The 20,250-nt window shown below is 36.5% G+C and overlaps 1 long non-coding RNA gene across 1 annotated transcript in view; it reads left to right on the top strand.

The window, feature by feature from the left end:
• LOC137481969 (uncharacterized) overlaps positions 1–20,250 on the top strand; it is a 52,725-nt gene that overhangs the window by 14,950 nt on the left and 17,525 nt on the right. The gene's annotated exons all lie outside the window — the stretch shown is intronic.

A 20,250-nucleotide genomic window follows, 5' to 3' on the forward strand; every position in this document is an offset into this window, starting at 1 on the left:
CTGTTAATCTGCTTGGGGGTTAGGAAGGCTCTGCAGAGGGAACTGCACAGGCTGCATCGATGGTTTAAGGCTTACTATATGAGGTTCAACCAGAAGCTTCCTGAACTTGGGTCGCAACAACCCCAGGCAGTGCCACAGGCTGAGGCAGAGTGGCTGCAAAGCTGCCTGGCAGAAAAGGACCTGGGGGTGCTGGTGACAGCAGTGTGCCCAGATGGCCAACAAGGCCAATGACATCCTCGCCTGGATCAAAAATAATGTGGCCAGCAGAACCAGGGAAGTGATAGTCTCCTGCACGGAGCACTGGTGAGGCCACACCTCAAATCCAGTGTTCAGTTTTGGCCCCCTCGCTACAAGAAAGATATTGCAGTGCTGGAGTGTGTCCAGGGAAGGGGAATGGAGTTGGTGAAGCGTCTGGAGCACAAGTCCTGTGAAGAGCAGCTGAGGGAGCTGAGAGTGTTTGGGGAAAATGGAGGCTCGTGGAGACCTTATTGATCTCCACAACCACCTCGAAGGAGGTTGTAGTAAGGTGGGAGTCTGTCTCTTCTTCCATGTAACAAGTGATAGTACAAGAGGAAACACCCTCAAGTTCACCAGGTTTAGGTTAGATATTAGGAAAGATTTTCTTCACTGGTAAGAGATGTTTTCTGGATGGTTTAAGAAATGGATGAGCTTTACATCTGTAGTAAATGTTTTTAGAGTTTTAAGTAGGTGTTAGATGTTTTATGCATGTCTGTTGCAAATGTGAATTAATTAGAAGCTTTGGCAGAGCAGTTTGTATCCATAGCTCAGAAAAGGCACTGTGTTATTTAGCAGAATAACTGTGCATGCCTATGACATACAAGTATTTCTTGTTTGATGCCCCAACAGGTGGAAAGATTGATGACTTTCTGTTTAACATAATATTGAGCAGTTTGACAATTTAAATGCTTGTACTTATTTACCACAATAATATTTGCAGTCCATCAGTATACTCACCAGTTCCACAGTCTTGTTTTAGTTTCCAGACAAGAACCTTAGTCTATAACAGTAAGCAAATGGGCAGTCTTGTCTTTTTGCTAGTCTTAGACACAAGCTGTGTGCCTAATTAATTTCTCATGAACTTTCTTTTTGTCCAGTTCTTTTCAGGGTCTCAGCATTTGGTTGTTGCAATTCACATTCAGAAGCATGGATGAGACTTGTGAAGAATGTAGTAGCACTTTGGGAGTCAGTGTCCCTCAGGTTACGTGACTGTGTTGCTGCTAATCCCACGAGGAAGTGTGATTTATCTCTGCACTCTTATTTGGATATCTCCAAGCCTTTCAGGAGAACAAGTAGTTAGATTCAGGATTATTGCCTTCTTTTGCTACACACTTTGGTAAATATCATAGGAGTAAGGTAGGATTTTTAATTTGTTTTGGTTTGTTAGTTTGTTTTCGTTGTTGCTTTTCAGTGATTTTTTAATAATTAAGATGGTAATCTTTTATTATAACTGCTATGAGGCCAAGGTATTTGTGAGTATTTCCAATCTGTTGCCAGTTAGAATATCAGATGTGCTATTTAAGAAAACATTTAAAGGACAGTTTGCAAGACCCACAGCTCTCTGCCAGAGTTTTTGCAGCTCTAAAGCAGGGCCAGTCTGCTTCTCCATTCAAATTGAAGCATAATGAAAAATTATTACAAGTTTCCCACAACTGTGAATTTTTTCCTCTGGATATCTGTTCGCTTCCATTATTACTCATGTTAAATGCACAGCAATGGTCTCCTGCTCTTGATCTAGGTACATACATGTTTATTTGATGTGTTATCTTGGCTCTTTCAATACAGGCCTATCCCCTGGGAGGAGGGGAAAACGGAAATGTTCATTTTATGCCTGCCTAAGAGCAGATCATCATGGTTCACAGTATCACACAAGCTTCTTCCCAGAGCTGAGTTCACACACTGACATGACAGTGGAGGTTGGTGGCCACAGTTGACAGCAGGATAAATTACAACCAGACAGGATTTCTCCATGGAACAGTTAACACATCCACTCTTATCAGCTCAATATAATTCTTTTCTCTGCACCTACTCACAACCCATGGGATTCTTTCCCCACGGTGTGTTAATAAGGTTTTTTCATCTTTGTATGGTGTTGGCCATCCTGAAGTCCTTCCAAAATAGCTGGACACTGAAGGCACTTCAGTAGAGCAGCATTTCAGTAGCTCAAATGGACATACCTCCTTCTGATATTAATAGAGGATGAGTTCTTTCTACATCTGGACAACAATTATTTAGTTAGGACTTCTCTCTTTCAACTTTCACTTTTTATGAAACCTTCTACCCCTGAATTGTGATAACTATCTAAAAACTAGTGTAGTGGCACTCACATTTGTGTTATGAGCTACATTTCAGGCGCTCTTTTAAGCACCTTGGTCCCTTCTTATCCTCACATAAGCAGCAGAGTGCACGTGACCAAAGTTTAATATTTTTTCCCTTCATTTGGGGTGTACATAAGGCTGTCAAAGGATTGAGTTGTGAAAGTATTACAAGTGTGTATGTTGACATATTCTTGTCTCCTCTTGGAGGTCCCTCTTTTTGGTTCTATGATGGATTACTTTTGAGGGATGACTGACATTAAAGAAAAATTAAAAAAAGGACATGTGGACCCTCACTGGAGAGAACAACAGATGGTGTTTGCCAGAAGAGTTCATATTTGAAGGTTTTTGAAGCATCTCTGAAAAAGAAGATGACAAGCTTATGGTATATATGAGAAAAATTATTTTTTTCTGGTAGGTTAACCAAGTCTGTGTCTTGCAAATGCCTGAATTAATTTAGTCTCCATTTATGGCAAATGTTTGTTGCCCTTCAGAGGAATTTATAATTGCCACAGCTAGTTCATGCAGTTGACAAGTGGGTGTACATACCTTGCATTTCAAATATAATAACAGTCTTTCAGGAGAGCTATTTTGGGAGAAGGTGATTTTGCATACCAATAACAAGACAGGAAATTGCATGCACCATTGAGACAGAGGAAAGTAGAAAGAAACAAAATTGATAAGGAGTGCAGAATAGTCTTGCTGTATGGTTGGATTCTGCCTGTAACGACACAGAATGTTTGATAACAAGGCCTACACCCATATCAGACCATCAGGGCTCTCTCAGTATCTTTATCCTAATAGTACTCATGATGCCCTGAAATGGTCTTTTATGGGCTTTTGGAAGGGGCTTGGGCTGTACTGGTTTACTGTGCAGAAGTACCAGTTACAATAGAAAGATGACATCCTATGTGTATATTATTTTCTCTGCTATTATTTCCATAGAGTTTTACATAAGCTGATAGCTTTTACAATCTTAGGATTTAACAGGGAGTCAAACACTATAGCTTTTTAAAATCTAAAGGCAAAGTTTTGGTGTAAACCTTTACTGAAATGGATAGTTTTAACTCATGCTGAAGTAGACAGCTTTGCTTCCTTGATCTTATCCATTCATCTACATAAAGCTGGATTTCAAATATAGAGAATTTTGACTTCTTGGAAGAAAAGAGATTATATCTGTTAGAGATGATCAGGTAGTTCACAGCAGAACTGACTTTACTACAGCAGTCTTCTTTTTAGCTTTTTTGTGTATCACGATCTTTTGATGTCTGTCTTCCCACATCTGCTCAGTTTCAGACATACTAATTTTAAATGTCCACTCCATGCCAAATTTTCTAAAGTGTACTCCACCAATTACACTTACTCTTGTTTTCTGTTTGCTTTTCTTGTTCACAGTCATCTTTCTTTCTTACTCCAAACAATTATCTTGTAAATGAGCCCTTGTAGGTTGCTTGTTGGGAGGGGGAATAGATAAAATAATTCAGATTCAAAGATTGGTGCAGTCCTAATTACCAGTTCGTCTTGATTACTGCTAGAGTACTCAGTATGTACTCAGAGGAGCAAACAAGTATTTATTCTCAGAAATGTTCAGCTAGAGTCTATAAAGTTAACTCTGCACAAAAAAACCCTCTGTGTTTTTACCTCTGGTAAAGAACTTAGTTCCTTGGGGTAAGGCTTATGACTGGCTCAGCTCTAGGGGTCACTGCAGTGGGCAGCAGTTTCTAGAGTATCCAGATGTTCCTCTGAATAAAGAGGCTTTTCAGTGGAAGAATTAGCCTGAAAAATTTGTGCTGAACGCCCTCATCCATTTTGACACTTTGGAGATCATTAGTGAGGGACCTGCTTCATTCTAGCCATTAATTCTTTTCCAGTATACTGCCACCACATTCAAGTCCTTTCCTAGGCTGCTGCTAGTGAACTGTGACTTCAGTGTCGGTATGGTCATCTGAGGAAATGTGCAGATGGCTCTCTGCATCTTGTTTTCCTCTTTGCTGGAGTGGGGCATACTTATAAAAGGCTCTCTTTGGCATTCAACCTAGCATATTTATTGGCAAGTGTGCTGTTTATACTTCAGAAATAGTCAAAAACATACAAGTGGAATTCACCTGGATCCCTTTCAAGAATGGATACCTTTTGTTTTTATCCTGGCAAGTAAAGTTCTCTTACAACTCTGAAGATGTTATAAAGTTTCCTATCAAATGTGCATAGATTAGAGCAAACAGATGATTAGTCGGTAAGCTTCTATTTGAAGGTAGAGGTAAAGGAAAAATAAATATATTTTTCTAAAAAGATAACAGAAAAAAAAAATAGGCCTGTAACTACAGTGTGTGTTCATATATATCTGCATGTATTAAAGAGTTTCTGCATTTGAAAGAAAGAAAACACATATTGTGGTATCTTCCATCTGTAATCAGACAATCTGTTTAGAAAAGCATAAGATGGTAAAGCTCTATCAACACACCTAGATCACTTGTCAAGGAGCTTCCTCTTTAGTATTTGCTTATCTTTCATCTGGCTTAATATTCACTCTATGAGGCCAGCAGGTCAATTTCTTCTTCAGATTTCAGTGTCTGTAATCCTGCTGAGTACCCAGCCTAAATTTTCCATTTCTTTATTTCCTGTTGTTACCACTGTGGGTTTTTATTGTTCTCTTCTTCCCTAAGCCTTGGCTGATGTCATGAGATCAAAAGCTCTGTGACTGTTTGAGTGAAAAGTTAAGCAGTCTTGCAGAGAAAACCTTGTCATTGTGATCCACATGTAATTATTACTCGCCTGCCAATGTGAAAGTAAATGCAAAGTGCCCCTTTCATCTGAACTCTGACTGCTGATTCCTGATCATACCCCTACTGTTTTATTATGGGCTGGTCTGCGGTGCTGTAGGCAGACATCTTAATAGAGTCAGGACTGGCATCAGTGGGAATCTGCTTGACAAACTACTCCACACTTTCATAAAAAGCAGGGTATTTCCTGTCTACAGCAGAGTAATAGCAACTTTTCCATCACACTAGCAGGTAGGTCACTTAGCGACCTTTTGGAAGCTCTGGCCATTACATAGACATGATAAGATGCTGTGCAACATATGTATAATGCAAGAACTCCCAAACTGATCAAAACCAAATATTCATCTAGCCCAGAATCCTTCCCTTGACAGTGTCCAGAAAATATAAAAGTGTGGAAAAAGTGTAAGGAAAGGGCCAATCAAATGTGCTACTTTGAGAAGACTCCTTTAGCCACCAACAGACTGGGGCAGCTCAGGGATTCCAAATCTGGGACAATTAAGTAAATTTCACTCTTCTGGGAATGTTCCTACTCTAGTAAGAACTTGCAACTGTTCAAACATCCTGATTTCAGCTTCTCAATGAAAATATTAACTGGGGTTTTACATTTCAAAAGAAAACTTAGAAACCAGGAAAGCAATTTGACTTTCCATGGTAGCAGCCAAGGCTTCAGCATTCTGGGACTAGATAAAAGTCATTCTGACAAGGGAATATATGAAGATTTAACATGCAAGTAAAAGGGAATAAAGTGGCCACTGACTATTTTGTTGATTTAATCTTTGCTTTGCCATTTTCTTTACTAGCAATTTAGGAATACAACAAGGTGTGGAAAGATTTTTTAGGAGGGGAAAAAACCCATAAAGAAATGCAGACAAAAAGAGTTAACTCATATTTAATAATTTTCTTGGAGATGGTTAGATTGGGGGAGTGTATTTCACATTACAGAAAATTGAGTCATAGATCCAATCAAGTTCAGGATGACTTTTCACCAAGCCTGTTATCTTTAATGGGACTGTTTATGTCTATAGAACTGAGTTTACAAAAAATCTTTTCTAATTTGAGTGCTTTAGACAGGCATTTAAAGACAAAAAAAAAAAAGCAAAATCTGCAGATTTTTTAATAAAAAAAGTATTAATATTACCATGGACAGATAAAAATTAGTGAGACAATCATAAAGATTGTAGGGAAATATTCCTAGAGTTGATAAAGTATAATAGATTCCAGTTCTTTAGGAGAATTTAAAGGCATTTGTCATGAGAGTCCATTGTTAAAATTAATGGCTTATGCTACTTACAATGATATGTTATCTAGCAGTCAAATTTAGTTTTGATTCAGAACTGATTCCAGCTAATTCTAATTTCTTAAATGACCTTTTCATGAAGTATACCACAGCTTCAAGATTAGAGATATTTTTCTAAATTGTGTTGCAATTTTTAGGAAGTTGCTAGCTTATTCTTGTCCTTCCCTCAAAATAAAAGAAAAAAGATAATAGACATATTTTCAATCTTTTGCATTATGTCTACTAAAATTTACTTACAAATAATAAATAAAAATTACATATAATTCACTCATAAGATGTTATCCTTTTCTCCTTCAGAATAATTGTACAGGTATCAAGGACATTTTTTTCATATTCTATTTCTGTAGAATTCCATATTCCATATTCCATATTCCATATTCCATATTCCATATTCCATATTCCATTACTAATTTTACAGTCAAAGTTGGTTTTTTTGTATTGGAGGGATGGTGTTCTGTTATTGTTTTTTTCTTCCAGCATAATTTGAAGCTTATAGAAAAAAAAAAGTGTTTCCCAAATTCAGTATCACTCCAGTGTGTAAGGAAAATTCTGAGTTAGGAAGATTGAGGATAACTTCATCACTTGCTTAAAGGAGGAGTTTATTTGTCACAAAACCATCCTTCCACAGCAGTTGTATATTTGTAAGTGGAATTGGGTGCTTGGCTGCTAGGTCCGTGCTTGGACACGGTGAAGTTTTCTAAGGCCATAGTTTTACCCTTATGAGCTGCTTTTTCAAAAATGCCAGAACTGTATTGACAAACAGTACAGAGCCACTGGTGATTTAGAAATGCTCTGTCATTTCTTCTTTTCTGTTGCTAACACTTTTTTAATTGAATATATTTACTGAAATGTCTGCTTCTGAAAAAAAAATAGAACCTGTTTTTCTGATTTGCCTCTTGATTTATAAGAACTGTAATGAGTACTTTTTTTTTTTTGCATTAACCCTTATACCACAATCTTTAGTTATATAGATGTTTCTCTCTTAGATCCATTTATTTATGAAGATGTTACTGTAACTCTTGTGGAAATAAATTTGATTTTGCATTACTTTCATTTTTGGATAAAAATTCTTGAGGATTGCAGCTTGTGTTATCAGGAATCTGTATATCTCTGCCTTTGATATGTGTGCAAACCTGTGTAGTGCAACAATTCAAAACAAGAAAGAAAAAGCTGTGATTCCTTCTTTCCCGGAGGCTTTCCATCATTTATATTCACAAGCTAAAGGTTGGCATGCACCTCAAGGACTAATGATAATGAAAAATGTTGTATTAAAGACAAGAAATCTTTCATAACTTGCATACTAACACACTGAACTCATTACAACTTGTCTTACTACAGCATGCTCTTTTATGTCTGCTATAATGCACTTCATTTTCAAGAGACTGTGACGTGCAGTGATTCTGTAAACACTTTTTCTCTTCCTTATTTTCAAAACCTGCCTTTGGTTGTCATAAACTACTCAGTTATTGGAAACAAATTAGGCACTAGGGTTTTCTGCAGTTTCTAACTAATATCATGATCCAAAAAAAATAGATATTAAATGTATCCAGGGCAAGTAATTGTTTTCCATTTTCCTAGAGCAGAGTACTGGTGATGCTGTAGCTCAGGAGCTGCCAGTGACCTCAGCAGTTTTATAAAAATAGTGAGTTGTTTGTGGCATTGGCTGTCCTTTTTTTTGTTTTTGGTAGGATGTCCAGGGAACCTATGTTCCTGGTTTGCCATTCTGGACATTATCATGCCTTAAGTAGTCAGAAATAAACATATATTTATAAAGTGTTTATGGATAAATTGTACTAATTAGCTCCAAGTTGAAAATTGTAATGCCTTGGAAGTGAAAGGTGGTTTTGATTTGTTACATACTATTTCTATAGGTGTGGCAACAGCTCTGGGGATACATGTCCGACATTTGCTATGACACCTTAATTTGACGTTCAGTAAACTGTTCAGTTCTTTAATTTTTCTCCTAAAAAAAAAAAAAAAAGAAAACCACAACCAAAACACCAGTATTAATATTCCTATCTGCATTCACTACCAGTATCACAATGAATAATTCTTTGCTCTCAATGTGCCTTCTATTTCCCAAGCAACTTCCATTGAACTCTTGACTCAATAAAATACATAAACACATTTGACTCTAAACCAATCTAAAATATAGAAAAGTAATGGAAAGGTTGGAAATGAGCTTATGAATGTCTGTAACATGTCTCTCAAAAACTTTTTCTGCAATTGATTTTAAGTGACCTGTGTCAAAATCTTGATGAAAATGGAAAAAAGTCATGCAGAGGGACAAAAAATAATTGAATAGTAGTCGCAGTTTTGCAAAGAGCTCTGCTTCAGTAACTATGAAATCAAATTGCTCTGATTAAGTCATAATAAAAGTATGTTTAAGATATGAAATCATTCCATTTCAGTTGTCCTAAAGGACTTGTCTGTGAGAAATACACTTTGCATTGAATATGTATTTTTACATTTTGCACTGAGTATATCCAACTTGATTCTTTATAGTTCTATGAACTCTGTGTTCTTTGCCTCTCTCAAAGATAACAAAGCTGGCTTAAATTAATTCAGCTACTTGACATCATGCTTTAATATAATATTATGATTGACCTAGACTGCTGTTCTCAGTAGGAAAGTGACTATAAATATGATATGATGCGTTTTCAGAGAGGCAAAAATAAAATTCAAATTCAAGTTAAATAAAACCTTAAGCTGTGAGAAAGCCATCTTTACAACATTGAAAACTGAGTCTTGTTTACTGTAATCTTAAACTCTGTAAGTAAGGTAAACATAATTTACTTTTATTCCTATAAGTGAACAAGAAGAAATGTACATATACTAACAGTACATTTCAACATACAGCATCAAAAGATACTTGTCACCTGCTCCTATTTTAGATGCCATATCCCTGAGTAATAAAATAAATTTTCAAGAACAATTAAGAGGTCAACATAAATTGAATGAATAGAATAATGGCAATAAATATAACATTACTTCCATTAAAAAAAAAGAAGAAAAGAGTCCATAAAATCAGTAAGAACCTGCTTACCTTTTAAGACAGCTTGGAAGAGAAAACATGTTAATGACAAGAAATTATGCATTCTTCATACTAAGTATGTTGTTTTCATTGTTTGTGGGGTCTTTGGGTTTTTGGTAGTTTTTTTTTTTTTTTTTTGGTTGGTTGGTTTTTTTTGGGGGGGGGGTTATTTTTTTGTTTGTTTGTTTTTTTCCTGGAAATAAAAGTAAGGGGAATAGAATGATGGAGAGAATAATATGCCACTAAAGAGAAAGATTAAGCACTGTGTGGCTAGGGTGAGGCTCTTTGGAGAGGGCTTTGGAAAGAAGTGGTAGAAAACCTTGAGTAGTCCACAATTAAAACACTTATGTTGACATCAATCAGAGATCTGCATACACAGGTTACAGAATTCTTCAGATATATCTGTTGCTGATACTATTGTGCTGTTTGTGACAGTATTTTTAAGTTACTCAATGCTATGTTATTTTCAAACTGTAACATGAAACAGACTGTAAATTCTAGCAAATTAATTGTGAATCTGAAACCTGCCTGTTTTCTGCATCCTACACCAAGAGCAAACTGCCAGATGAGTCTCACCAAAAACTTGACATTCTCCTGGATTCAGGTAGGATAGAGTTATTTTCTTCCCAGTAGTTGATGCAGTTCTGTGATTTGGATTTAGTACAAGAATAGCATTCATAGCACACTGATGGTTGCTAGTGGTTGCTGAGAAGTGCTTACCCTAAGTCAAGAAGTTTTCAGCAATCTGGGTGGAGCATAGACAGGACAGCTGACCCAAACTGGCCAAAGGGACATTCCATACCCCAGAACATCACATTCAGAATAAAAACTATGGGGAAAGTGGCCAGGAGCCATCAATCCCTGCTAAGGGACAGGCTGGTCATCTGTCAGTGGGTGGTTAGTAATTGCATTGGACATGATTCAAATTTCTTGGGGTTTATTCTTCTCTCTCTCTCTCTCTCCTTTTCATTACAAGAATAATTATTATATTTTAATTTTTCCAATTATGAAACTGTCCATCTCTCAACCCATGAGTTTTTACCTTTTTTTCCGAGTCACCTCCCCATGCCATCAAAAGGGAGGAGAGGAGCGATTGAGCAGCTGCATGGTGAGGCTGAACCACAACACAGATAAAGAAGAGGTAGGAGGAGAATAGTTATGGAAGCAGAGATCACTGAATTTAGATAATGCAATCTCTCAATATCAGATGGGGATTGCTGGTCTGGTGTGGTTGTCTATCTCAGTCCTGGCTGAACATTGTTCAGACTGGTTTGAAATAACATTGCTGTCCTTCATAAGCCTGAATTTAAGGAAATACATTTGTTTACCATAAAATGCTCTGTTGTCTACTCTGGCAACTCAGAAGCTGAACATTTAGCAAAAAATCCCATATTTGTTGCATGCCCTTGGAGGGAAAACTGCACATGGTAAACTGGTCAGCCATCCCAAGCCTTACTTTGACTTTGTGAAGGCAGGTTACATTGTACTTAGTCAGTTACTGATGCTAAATTGACATTTGGATAAGTCAAAGCTACAGTCAGCATATTAACATCAGTTTTTATTTAAAAAAACAACAAATCAGGCCAGTGACAGAACTTTGTGTCCTGCCATTCACAAATATCTCCTTTTAAATTATATACCTTATATACTTCACTGAGCATATTTTTAAATTCTGAAAGTTTCCATTAAATTTTGAGCTCAAACAGCACACCAAGATAGGGATTTAATCCATCAAACTGTGATGATATATGCAGGTCTAGGTACTTGACTGACTTCTTTTTTACTTTATGGAAATTTAATGCAAAGCTTATTTCAATTCATGTGCTACATACCAGTGACACATCAGAAATAGTCATGATTTTTCTTTTCATTAATAAATAGAAAAAGCAGAATCTGAATTTAAATGAAAATACTAAACTAATTTTAGATATTTCTTAATTGGAAATTAAGGCATGAAATTATATCTTCATGTAAATGTAAATTTCAACTTTACATTAATGAAAAATAATTTTTAACTATATAAAAGCTTGCATGGGCTTAGTACGAAACCAGTAAGAACATTTTCAACATATATGATGTAAAGCTCTGGTGAAATACCATTTTTGATCTAAAACGCATCATAAAAGAACTTCTCTGAAATGTACTAGGTATGTTTTGCTATTTCCTCCACTCTTTATTATAAGGAAGTATTTACATCCAAATCAATCTAGATAGGTGAAAGTAATAATATTATACAACAAAAGGAACAGTCAAGATGCACTCAATCCTTTGTGCTTTTTGAGGAAAAATAAAAAGGCAATGACAGAAATTCCTTTACTTTGCTCTTAATAATGTTCAGGGTGACTGAATCAAGGTAAGGTACAGAAATGTTCCATCATTTTATGTGTCATAAAGGCAAGGGAAGATATTTTTGCCAAACAACTTTGCTGATTGGAAGAACAACCAAAAAAATGAGTGCATTGTGTAAGATTGAAAATAGTCTGAATTCAGAAGTATAAAGCTGAATCATTTACAATTATGAGAAACAAGAGGACTGAAAACAAAACTGGGAAAAATGATTTAAAGTATATGTTACAATAAGGCAAGACAGAAGCTGTGTCTTCAGAGTAGGCACAGTTTCTTAACTGGAAATATTGAGTCACTCAGAAGCTCAAACTCCCCACACACAACCTACTCCCCTCCCCCAGTCCTCCCCCCCAAAAAAAACCAACAACAAAACACACTAGAGTCAAGCATAATATTCTTTGTTACCTTTTTTAAAAATCTGTTTTATAGAATAACTGCGCAAGTATATTTTCCATTTTTTTATTTCCCTGAACATAACTGTTAAAAACCTGACTTTATTTTTTTAATAAAAGTTATATTTTTATGTAATGCTAGGCCTGGGACATGAGAAGAACAGCCATACAGGCAGAGATGGGGCCTAGGGAAAAAGAAAAACTAACTGCCTCAATTCATATTGCAAACACTAATGGTTCCCTCATTTTGAATTAATTTTCAAACATTTAGAGACACTTTAAAACTGTAAACTCGGTAAAATATAATAGAGAAAAAAATTATGTTGGTAACTCAGTATAAGGTTTTTAAAACAATATAAAAAAATATTCTCTGGTTCAAGTTTGCACATAACGTGTCATAATTTTATCATATTAGCAAGTAATGATTCAGAGATTTGCACAAAACAGAATTGCAGACTATCTCGGTTTGAAAGGGATTATAAAGTCCAATTTTCTACTCCTTACAAGACTACCTAAAACTAAATCACATGGCTAAGAACATCATCCAGACACTCTGAACTCTAACAGGCTTGGGGCCATGACCACTTTGCTGGAGAGCCTGTTCCAGAGACCAAAGACCCTCGCAGTGAAGAACTAATGTCCAATCTGAACTTCCCCTCATGCACTTCATTTCCTTCCCTCATGTCTTATTGTCAGTCACCCAACAGAGGAGATCAGCATCTCCTACTCTGCCCATTGAGGAAGTTGTAGACTATGATCTTTCCCTTCTCCAAGCTTACCAAGCCAAATTACATCATCTGCTTCTCCTAAGTCTTGCCCTCAATAATTTTCATCTCAGTTGTGCTTTTCTGGACACACTTTGATGATTGATGTTCTCCTTATATTGTGGCACCCAAAACTGCCCCCAGCACTGGAGGTGTGTTGGTCCCAATGCAGAGCAGAGCAGGACAATCCCCTCCCTTGCCCAGCTGGCCATGCTTTGCCTGATGCCCTCCAGGACATGGGTGGCCCTCCTGGCTGCCAGGGTGCTACTGACTCATGTTCAACTTTCCATCAACCAGGACCCCCGGGTCCCTTTTCATGAGGCAGCTTTTTAGCCTGTTGTCACCCAGTTTCTATATATAACCTTGATTATTCCACCCAAGGTAGAATCTGGCACTTGCTCTTAAGTTTCATATGGCTGGTGATTGCTCAACTCTTGAATCTATACAGGTGTCTCTAAAGCCTCCCTACCTTTAAGAAGCTCACAGCTCCTCCTAGCTCAGTATCATCAGCAAACTTACTTCCTGTACACTTGAATCCTGCATCCAGATCATTTGTAAAAACATTAAAGAGCACTGTCCCTAAAATTGAGCCCTGGGGAAGCCCACTGGCAGCCAGCCTGATGTAATCTCATTTACTATAATCCTTTGAGCATAATCTGACAGCCAATTGTTCACCCAATGTATTATGGATTTGTCTATGGGCTAGTACATGACACATGTTACCCAGAAGTACTGTGGGAGACAGTATCCAAACCTTGTTAAAATCCCAGACCACCACATCCGCTGGCTTTCCTTGGTCAGCTAGGTCCCTCATCATAAAAGGAAATTAAGTTGGTTAATCAGGACATGAACCTGTGCTAGAAATGACACATGCTTGTGTTACCTCTTAGCTGTTTTTCATAAGTTCATGTAACTTCAAGAATAACTTTCTGGAAAGTTAAGTCTTGCTGAAGTGAGACTTACAAGCCTGTAATTAGTAGGGTCTTCCTTCTTATCCTTTTTAAAAACTGGGACAAGATTTTCCAGCTTCCAGTTAACTGGAAAATCAAGGAATCCCAAGACTTTTGAAAAATTATGGAGAGAGGTCCCAAAATAGTATCAGCCAGCTATTTCATTAATCTGGGATGATGAAACAAAAATAAATAAATTTTTAAGAGTATAATATGTATCTAAATGCTACAGCATTCCTCTGCGTAAGTGATCTGGAATTCCTTTGCCTTGCTAAACAATCCTAAATTTGGCTTCATATAACAAAAGATTATGTGTTAAAAAGTAAAAAAGCTTTCAGGAGTAGCAGTGATAAACCACCCTTAACTAGCAATTAACTGGGGTAAGAACAAGGGGATGCATCAGATAAATACACTGCATTGTTAATCCTGCAACATCTCTATGAATGGACAAATGGCCTCTCTTTTATAAGAACACAATAAAGAACTCTGTAGTATGGACACCTGTGATACGTTGATGCTGGCTAAATGCCACTGCACCTATGAAAATAATTTATTCATCCCCTTTGTCTAGAGTTAAGAAGAGAAGGGGGAAAGAATACTCATGGGGTGAGATAAGGATTAGGAGAAAACACTTAGAGGGCAAAACAGGTTCAAAACTTTAAAAAATGTAAAGGAAAAATGTATTAACAGAATGAAGATTGTCACCGTAAGGTCAGGACCAGGTAATAAATGACACAGACAGTAGTTCAGAAGGCTAATGCACTTTATTAGGAAACCCATTCCTTTTTGTACTCTACTTTGCTACAGGTGGACCTGATTGGTCCTTTAATCAAAACATTGTCTCCATTTGTTAAGAAAACACCCATCTATAAACAACTTTATGGCAAAACAGCTTATTACAAAATGAGGTGCAGATTGTTTGGAATTCTTTCTCTCCAGCTCCCTAAAGCTTCCCAGGCCCACTCATGGGAAAGCTTATCTAGCTTTCTCTCTCTCTGACCAGAGAGCGGACACCACATGAAGATAATGAGAACTAAAAGAAGCCTTTAGAACCCTTCCACACCCTCCCCGCCACCCCGCCCTCCCCCAGTCCTTCTTTCCTTTCCACTGACAGCTCAGGGAGACAAAATATGGGATTTTAGTCTGTTTTCTACTTCTTAAGCTTTTTCTTCAGTTTGCTTAAGGACAGGAGTTTCTTTTGCTAAGCCATGGGGTCTTCCTATGGGAAACAGTTCTCTCTGAACTTTTCTAACATGGTTCCAATTTCCACAGCTAACAGTCCACCCAGAACCTGTTTGCAATGTGAAGTCCCTCCCATGGCTTGCAGTCTTCCCACAACTGCTTTTTGTGGGCCTTTATGGGGTGCAGTTTTTAAGGATGAGCTATTCTAGCATAAAAGCAAGGGTCTTCTTCTACCTCTGAGAACAAGAGTTCTCTCTTTCTCTGTTCAAGCCAACAGATCACAGCACAAGTGCCTTTTTCTTATGGGCTGTGAGTGAATACTTCATACCCCTGTGTACTTAAAGAATTACAGGCAAACAGTTTATTGTATGATAGTCCTCACCACGGCTTGCAGAAGAATCTTGGCTCTGATGTGCCGATTCTCATAGCTAACCAGCTATTGATTTTGCCAGGCACGGAGGAAGCTGCTAGCAGCTCTTCACAGAAAATTACTTGCATGTCTGATTTTTTCCCCCTTCACCAAAAAAAATTAATTATTGCAAAACCAGCACAACGTCAAACCATAATATTGCATTCATGAGTATTTTTTTTTTTTTTTTGAGCAGCCCTTTTTTTTTCCTTGTCACTGGATAAATTTCTCTATCAGGAAAATATATTTGTTAAGATGATGTCAGTGTTGACAGAGAGCACTAACAAAGCTGAAGTGACCCACAATAAAAATAAGCCATATAATAAAATAAACATGTTTAAGACAGATGAAAATATTTTAATTAGATTCTCAGCAAATAATGATTAACTTTACTTCAGCTTGGTGTACAATAAATTTAAAGTACTTTGTTATGTACATTTTTAAGGAGATAACCTGTTTGAGGGAGGACAGTTTTGGGGCAGTTGAATCAGTTTGGGATGTGGGTTTATTTTTCTTTAGAAAAGAAAGTATGTATTTATTTTTTCCCTAAGTTAATATAAATTCTAAGAAGGCTATGATTACATTTACTAAAAAAACCCCAAAACTCCAAAAAACTCCATCAAAACAAAAAAAAATACCACCCTAAACAACCTGAACAAACAAACAAACAAAAGCAGCTTTGTCATGGTTTTGCTAAGACACTGATTTAGTGAAGTAGACTCTAAGAATTGCAGTCCTGTCTTAGTGTCACCTGGTGAAGTATGATTGTTCTTCTAATACATCAGCTGTTAAGAAAATGCATGGTCATTCATATTCACAGTGGGACTTCATCCTCATCTTTGTGTTCTTCTCTTTCTCATTGGAAAATTGCTATGATATTTTTATGTAAATGAGTGTAACTATCCCTAATCTAAAGAGTTATATCACTTGAATTATTTAAGGAAAGAAAGAAAATATGATAAATTTGAGGGTAGTTTTGTTTCTCAGGCCATATCCTGCCTCTGAAATGCTGATGCAGATCTGTGGAACTACTCAGTGTGTAAAATAAAACGCATATAAGAGTGAGGTCAGAAGTTAGTTGCAGCAGGAGATAAAACAAATACATTTGACTTTGTATTGAAGGGGACTAGGAGACACTGCATTGATATTTACAGTTTATCAGAGGAAAGCAATGACTAGCTAAAATACAACCACTTTTTGCTGACTGTGTCTAAGGCTCAGATGCTGCAAGACTAATTCTTATTTGGCTCCTAACTTTTCATCTCACTAGGATGGGAATCTAGATGTGAAGTAGCAAATTAAATATCTTCCTGAATTTGGGTTTTCACCTTCTTGGAATCAGTGTGATGCTGGAAGTAAGGACTAATAATTTCATTTTTTTCACTTGAGAGCCACAAGTCTGACTTAGATGTCTGTCTTAGAGTGTGAGTACCAGAGATAACTGGGTTGCAAATTACACTCCCCTTTGTTTGCCATTTGGTTTATTTTAAATTTCTTCTGCTGTGTTGCATATATGTTGCATACAATTAAAGAATAATTAGTCTATGATTTGTTCTATAGATAATATCAGGATCAGGGATATGCTGGCACAACTGTTTTTGAAAACAGAAAGTATTAACAGTTACATTTGCTTTTTGTGTTTACATATATACAGCGAAAATAAAGATGTTCTGATTTCACACTATAGCTGGTGTGGGCTGTCTAATAAAAAACACCAGCAGGCAGAGTAAATCATCATTTCATTGTTATATTAAGAAACATGCCTAGTCTTTGACATCATGGCATACAGCATAATGCTCTTGAATACTGAGTCAAAAAATTTGCAGTCATGACTTTGGCCTTTGGGTAGGGCAAGTTATATCCCCAAAGGATCTAAGTTCTTTAAAGGTCCATTAGCAATTAGGTCTGTGGTTGTCATGTGTACTGCATTCTTTTTCTACCTTTCTTTCCTTGAGAAGTATGAGTTTAGTATTTTGAAATATATTTTTATTGGGGCTTTTTATTCTCCTCCAGTGGAAATGCTGCTAAAGGGTGTTCAAGGCTAATGAAGAAAAAAGGCTCTTACAGTTACAGAAGACATTGAAGTTTATGATGGTCCTTATTTCTTAGGAGAAACTATTTCATGGTTTTGAACCACCTACTCACTGAATGTCTTGTCTTATACAGGTGAGCTATATCTTTATGGTAGAAGGTTCTACTGCAGTAGAGGAGAAAGTTTATGACTGAAATCTTTATCTTGGAACTGCAGGTCATCTATTAGCTATGCTGGGCTTATGCCATGAAGCACTTTAAGCATAAAGAATATAGTTTGAGACCAGGTCATTTGGTCTATCCAGTCACATTTTTCCTGTGTAGAAAAAGAGAGGAACAATTTTTATTAGTTAGACTTTCCAATTTGATTTGACATTCTCAGGCAAAAAATAGTATATAAATGCAGCATTATTTTATATTAACTTGTACTTGGAAAGGATTAAAAACAAAAACTTGCACAATAAACTTGAGACCTATGCATTTTCAAGGGCATGCAAACAAACAGAGTGCACCATATATCTGCTGTATCACATACACACATTTAAAGATATTATTATATAAAGCATATTAAAATTACTGCCTATTCTAGCAAACACCAGGTTCTGTTATGCTATGCCAAAACTGCAGAAGACAGAAATATTTTACTAGTTTTTCATGCCTGGACTGACAGTTGAAGATGTATATAGAGGACTTTTGTTCCAGAAGAAGTATTCAGGATGAATCAATAAATCCTAATGTCATCTATGCTGCTTTCTGCAGTCTCTCATTGCAAGGTTGTTAGACTTCTGCATTCCAGCCAACTAAATTAATATGGGCAGCCTTTTCTTTTTTTTTTGTCTGTTGAAGGCTGGTAATCAACTTTGGGAACTCTGAGAACACAACATCTTCCTACTGGTGCTGTGATTTTTATTGGCTCTGAATATAGTCATTTGCTTGACAATATTAATTATTGCTTATCAGATAAAGGACAGAATTTGCCTTCCAGTGGAATTATTGCAAAGCTCCACTAGTAAATAATTAAACTAATATACATTACCATTCTGCAGAGGAAAGAAGGAATCAGTCTCTCCTTTTCTTACTGCATTTGAGAGTGAGCTTGTGAGTCTGTGATGAAATAAAGATAATGTTAGATTCCTGATCCAGATAATACAAAAATGAATTTGTGTTCTGCTAAGGGATGATCTGGTATAAACTGACTATGGGATCAACAGTGCAGAGAAACCAACAGAAAAAAGAAAGGGGGAAAAAATGGATTTATTTCAACTTATACACTTTATGCAGAATCAGGTACTGTCCAGAAGATGAATTCTAGCTTGATTCTGGAGAAGACATCACTTGTTGTCTCACAACTGGCATGAAGCCAGCATAAAATTAATGCTGTATATAGTGGTTAATTTGACAGAAATGCAGTTGCATCCACATGCCTGAACTAGACTGAATGCTCACTCTCAAGTTATCAATGTGGTTAAATCAGGTATCAACCAGTGTGGGCCATAGCCTGGAAGGGACTGTCCTTTGGCAGGAACAAAAATATGGTTTTACTGCAAGTAAAACTTCTGTGATCTCAGTAGAATTATATGACTGATTTTCAAAATCACTCTCAATGAGTGCTGTAAAAATGTAATGCTATTTTTAACCACCCTAACCATACTCCAGTCTAACATTTATTTGAGAATCCTAACCTTGAAGTGTAAAGAAGAGGAGGAAAAAACCCATGATGTTTACAGCCATTTCCTTCCGATCCCATAAGGAAAGTAAGCTTACTATGACACAGAACAGAGGGCAAAGTCTGCAATACTACCTGTACACACACCTATCAATTTCAGAATCTGAATTGCCATTCTCTTGCAAAGGCAATAAACACAGTAATATGTCTTGGATGAAAAGCAAGAAATAATAGGATTTGCTAGGTAGCAGACAAAATATCTGCCTAGAAAACATGCATTAGGTAATGTCATTACCAAAGAACATTCAGAAAATTAAAACTAAAAATGTAATGTGAATACGTTTAAACTAACGACTGTTGTCCCCCCCAAACATTTGTATCAATAGTAAAATGACAAATTATTGTGGCAGCATAATTCTCCTTTTTCAAAAAAAATAGTGGTTTCTAGTGTTCTGTCAATTCATTTTCAGTCTCTTGATTAGATAAATCTTCTGTCTGTATCTCATAATTCCTGTAGTAACGGCACATATATTCTTGTGGTGAAGCTGTAGGGAGGAAGAAAAAAATCTGAATAAATAAATGCCCGTCTGTGTAGCTTAACTGCCACACTAAAAGGGCTCATGTAGAAATTTTTTATGTTTTGTAAGGCATTTGGTCTTTGTCCTTTATTGAACACTAGAAACACTAAAATAAATAAAATGCTTATGACAACAATACCAACCACTATTTGTCTATGCAATGGAGTATTAAAAATCGCTGTCTATACAGATTTTTTCATTTTTCTTTTTTATGCTCCTGTAAATGTAAACTTATAATTTGAGTAACAGATATTTCTCTTCTTGAGCTCATGTCTTTAAAAGAAATAAAAACTATTAAAATATTTAGAAGCAATTGCTTCTACTTCTGTTTTTCCCCCCTGAATTCTTCTTCCTTAAAAAATAGAATGGTGTGGAAATGATTGACAGTTTATTGCAACTTAAACTGTGCTATTATGTTTAATATGGGTTTAAAATATTTCCACCAAGAGCTGGATTTTTTCACTGAGAGGTTTGCCTGCTTACCATGA

This window comes from Anomalospiza imberbis, chromosome 1, assembly GCF_031753505.1.
Source record: "Anomalospiza imberbis isolate Cuckoo-Finch-1a 21T00152 chromosome 1, ASM3175350v1, whole genome shotgun sequence".
Classification (NCBI taxonomy): Eukaryota; Metazoa; Chordata; class Aves; order Passeriformes; family Viduidae; genus Anomalospiza; species Anomalospiza imberbis.